Raw genomic sequence first — 5,000 nt, forward strand, 5'->3', positions numbered from 1 at the left:
GACCTGGTGCCCGGGAAGCGAACCGGCCAGCAGGTGAACCCGTTCGATTCCACGGGTTGACCTGGTGCCCGGGAAGCGAACCGGCCAGCAGGTGAACCCGTTCGATTCCACGGGTTGACCTGGTGCCCGGGAGGGGACTCTGAAAATTTTTCAGCCCTTTCGACTCGGGGTTGACCTGGTGGCCGAGAGGGGACTCGCACGGCAGGCAAGCCGCCCTGGGCTCACCCTCCCCGGCCGCAGCGAGGGACTGCCACCCGGCCGACTGGATCGGGCCCCTGGAAGTCTGGAAAAAAGAATGGAACCTGACGCCTCCGAGGAGGGGGCGCCCAGGGAAGGAGGGAGATCCGGGTTGACCTGCTGACCGGACGGGAAAGAGGCCACCGGGCGTCCCCCCCCTTAAAACCTAGGGGTTGACCTGGTGGCCGGAAAGCGAACCGGCCAGCAGGTGAACCCGTTCGATTCCACGGGTTGACCTGGTGCCCGGGAAGCGAACCGGCCAGCAGGTGAACCCGTTCGATTCCACGGGTTGACCTGGTGCCCGGGAAGCGAACCGGCCAGCAGGTGAACCCGTTCGATTCCACGGGTTGACCTGGTGCCCGGGAGGGGACTCTGAAAATTTTTCAGCCCTTTCGACTCGGGGTTGACCTGGTGGCCGAGAGGGGACTCGCACGGCAGGCAAGCCGCCCTGGGCTCACCCTCCCCGGCCGCAGCGAGGGACTGCCTCCCGGTCGACTGGATCGGGCCCCTGGAAGTCTGGAAAAAAGAATGGAACCTGACGCCTCCGAGGAGGGGGCGCCCAGGGAAGGAGGGAGATCCGGGTTGACCTGCTGACCGGACGGGAAAGAGGCCACCGGGCGTCCCCCCCCCCTTAAAACCTAGGGGTTGACCTGGTGGCCGGAAAGCGAACCGGCCAGCAGGTGAACCCGTTCGATTCCACGGGTTGACCTGGTGCCCGGGAAGCGAACCGGCCAGCAGGTGAACCCGTTCGATTCCACGGGTTGACCTGGTGCCCGGGAAGCGAACCGGCCAGCAGGTGAACCCGTTCGATTCCACGGGTTGACCTGGTGCCCGGGAAGCGAACCGGCCAGCAGGTGAACCCGTTCGATTCCACGGGTTGACCTGGTGCCCGGGAGGGGACTCTGAAAATTTTTCAGCCCTTTCGACTCGGGGTTGACCTGGTGGCCGAGAGGGGACTCGCACGGCAGGCAAGCCGCCCTGGGCTCACCCTCCCCGGCCGCAGCGAGGGACTGCCACCCGGCCGACTGGATCGGGCCCCTGGAAGTCTGGAAAAAAGAATGGAACCTGACGCCTCCGAGGAGGGGGCACCCAGGGAAGGAGGGAGATCCGGGTTGACCTGCTGACCGGACGGGAAAGAGGCCACCGGGCGTCCCCCCCCCCTTAAAACCTAGGGGTTGACCTGGTGGCCGGAAAGCGAACCGGCCAGCCGGTGAACCCGTCCGATTCCACGGGTTGACCTGGTGGCCGGGAAGCGAACCGGCCAGCAGGTGAACCCGTTCGATTCCACGGGTTGACCTGGTGCCCGGGAGGGGACTCTGAAAATTTTTCAGCCCTTTCGACTCGGGGTTGACCTGGTGGCCGAGAGGGGACTCGCACGGCAGGCAAGCCGCCCTGGGCTCACCCTCCCCGGCCGCAGCGAGGGACTGCCACCCGGCCGACTGGATCGGGCCCCTGGAAGTCTGGAAAAAAGAATGGAACCTGACGCCTCCGAGGAGGGGGCGCCCAGGGAAGGAGGGAGATCCGGGTTGACCTGGTGACCGGACGGGAAAGAGGCCACCGGGCGTCCCCCCCTTAAAACCTAGGGGTTGACCTGGTGGCCGGAAAGCGAACCGGCCAGCCGGTGAACCCGTCCGATTCCACGGGTTGACCTGGTGGCCGGGAAGCGAACCGGCCAGCAGGTGAACCCGTTCGATTCCACGGGTTGACCTGGTGCCCGGGAGGGGACTCTGAAAATTTTTCAGCCCTTTCGACTCGCGGTTGACCTGGTGGCCGAGAGGGGACTCGCACGGCAGGCAAGCCGCCCTGGGCTGACCCTCCCCGGCCGCAGCGAGGGACTGCCTCCCGGCCGACAGGATCGGGCCCCTGGAAGTCTGGGGGGGGGGGGGAATCGCCCCACGCCTCCGAGGAGGGCTGCCCGGGCGGGCCTGGCCCCGGAGCTCGAAAAAAAAAAAAAGGATCGGGCCCACTAGAGACATGGACCAGGCCGCCCTGGGCTCACCCTCCCCGGCCGCAGCGAGGGACTGCCTCCCGGCCGACTGGATCGGGCCCCTGGAAGTCTGGGGGGGGGGGGGAAATGGAACCTGACGCCTCCGAGGAGGGGACGCCCAGGGAAGGAGGGAGATCCGGGTTGACCTGGTGACCGGACGGGAAAGAGGCCACCGGGCGTGCCCCCGTTAAAACCCCTAGGGGTTGACCTGGTGGCCGGAAAGCAAACCGGCCACTGGGTAGGCCGGTCGGCAACCTAGGGGTTGACCTGGTGGCCGGGAAGCGAACCGGCCAGCAGGTGAACCCGTCCGATTCCACGGGTTGACCTGGTGCCCGGGAGGGGACTCTGAAAATTTTTCAGCCCTTTCGACTCGGGGTTGACCTGGTGGCCGAGAGGGGCCTCGCACGGCAGGCAAGCCGCCCTGGGCTCACCCTCCCCGGCCGCAGCGAGGGACTGCCCCTCCCCACCCCCCGGCTGACAGGATCGGGCGCACTGGAAGTCCGGGACAGTATTTTCCCCGACGCCGGGGAGGGCGGGCGGAGGGGCTCTGGCGGCCAGCCCGGGCCCCGGAGCTCGAAAAGGAAAAAAGGACCGGGCCCGCGAGAGACGGGGGCCCTGCCGCAGGGGGGGGGGCAGTCCGACCGGGGCTCACCGTGCGGCAGGCCCGGGCGTCGGCAGGGGAAAGCGGGCGAGGAGGCGCGGGGCCGGGTGCCTACGGCCATACCGGACCGAACGCCCCCGATCCCGTCCGATCTCGGAAGGTAAACCGTCCCGGGCCTGGCTAGTACTTGGATGGGTGACCGCCTGGGAATCCCAGGTGCCGTAGGCAGCTTTTCCCGGTCCGAGTCAGCTCTCTCTCCTTTTCTGGGGGGGAAGGAGAGGGGGGGACGGGCCGGAAAGCCCCTCGTCGCTCCTGCCGAGTCGGAGGTCGCGGCCGCAGGTCACGGGTCTGGGCGCCTGGGGTCCGGCTCCCCACCCACCCGGCTTCCTCCGCGGAGGACCCCCCCCGGGGCCACCGAAGCCGCTGGGGGAGACGCCGGGCATGGGGCGGACTGGCCCGGACCCTCCCGGCCGCCGGCCCGCAGGTCCGCCCCGAATCCCCCCCCGCGGCCACCCAGGCCAGGCCTGGCCAGGCGGGACGGACGGCGGGTGTCCAGCGCCCAGCGGCTTCCTCCAGCGGGGACCCACGGACCCCAAAGCCGCAGGGGGAGGCCCCGGGCCTGGGACGGACTCGCTCGGACCCCCTGCGCCCGGCCGCCGGCCCGCGGGACCGCCCCGAATCCCCCCGCGGCCACCCAGGCCAGGCCTGGCCAGGCGGGACGGACGGCGGGTGTCCAGCGCCCAGCGGCTTCCTCCAGCGGGGACCCACGGACCCCAAAGCCGCAGGGGGAGACCCCAGGCCCGGGACCGACTCGCTCGGACCCCCCGCCTCCCCTGCGCCCGGCCGCCGGCCCGCGGGACCGCCCCGAATCCCCCCGCGGCCACCCAGGCCAGGCCTGGCCAGGCGGGACGGACGGCGGGTGTCCAGCTCCCAGTGGCTTCCGCCAGCGGGGACCCACGGACCCCAAAGCCGCAGGGGGAGGCCCCGGGCCCGGGACGGACTCGCTCGGACCCCCCGCCTCCCCTGCGCCCGGCCCCCGGCCCGCGGGACCGCCCCGAATCCCCCCGCGGCCATCCAGGCCAGGCCTGGCCTGGCGGGCCGGTGTGCAGCTCCCCCGGGCTTCCTCCCCCGACGACCCGCGCCCCCCTGAGCCGCAGGCGGAGACCCCGGCCCCGGGGCGGACCGGCCCGGGCTCGCCCGAGCCCCCTGCGCCCGGCCCGCAGGACCGCCCCCCCGAATCCCCCGGGAGAGGCCCGGCCTGCACGCCACTGACGACCCGCGGCCCCCAAAGTCGCAGGAGGCGCCCCCCCCCCCCGGTTAGCCCCGTCTCGCTCCGCGCCCCCCGCCCCTCGCTGCCGGGACCGGGCGCCGCCCCAGAGTCAGCCGCAGCCGGCCGGCCTGAGAGCTGCCCTCCTGTGGACGACGGTGAGTTTACCTTGATACTAACCGGCCGTCAGCCAGGTCAACCCCATTGCTAGACTGGGGTGGACCTGGTGGCCGAGTGGGGACTTGGAACATTTGACAGCTGCTTCCCGGGGCTTGACCGGTTGTCCTGAACGCCCCCCACCCCCACCCCCAGCCCCCGGCTCCTGCTCCCCTCTCCCCAGCCTCGGTGCTCCGCTCCCTGCCTCGGAGGCTGCCTCTCTGCGGCGCCTGCATCGCCTCCGAGGACGCGCACCCTCCGGAGGCTGGACGTAAACCCACCACTGCCGCCGACCCGGCTCTCCGAGGGACGACTGTGAGGCCCCCCACCCCACCCCACCCCCGGACCGCCCTGGGGACGACTGCTAAGCCTCCCCCACCGGACCGCCCGGGGGAAGACTGCGACGCCTCCCGCCAGGCCCCCACCCAGCCTGGGGGAAGACTGCTAAGCCTCCCCCCCACACACACACACACACACTGTCGGGGGATGACGATTAAGCCTCTCCCGGACTGCCCGGGGGAAGACTATTAAGCCTCCCCTGGAACCACTATTAAGCCTGCCCCCGGAGTCCTCGGGGGATGACTGCTAAGCCTCCCCCACCGGACCACCCGGGGCAAGACTGCTAAGCCTCCCTCCCACACACACACACACTGTCAGGGGAGGACTATTAAGCTTTCCCGCTGGAGCGCCCGGGGCGGACGACTGTTAAGCCTGCCCCCGGAGTCCTCGGGGGAGGACTATTAAGCTTTCCC

General features: G+C 70.6%; 1 non-coding gene across 1 annotated transcript; it reads left to right on the plus strand.

Moving 5' to 3' along the window:
* The first annotated feature begins 2,934 nt into the window (after positions 1-2,934).
* LOC135979481 (5S ribosomal RNA) lies at positions 2,935-3,053 on the plus strand. Its single transcript, XR_010596781.1, has one exon. It is a non-coding gene; the product is annotated as a 5S ribosomal RNA (ribosomal RNA).
* Positions 3,054-5,000: the final 1,947 nt, after the last annotated feature.

The sequence above is a fragment of the Chrysemys picta genome, unplaced genomic scaffold (assembly GCF_011386835.1).
Source record: "Chrysemys picta bellii isolate R12L10 unplaced genomic scaffold, ASM1138683v2 scaf896, whole genome shotgun sequence".
Classification (NCBI taxonomy): Eukaryota; Metazoa; Chordata; order Testudines; family Emydidae; genus Chrysemys; species Chrysemys picta.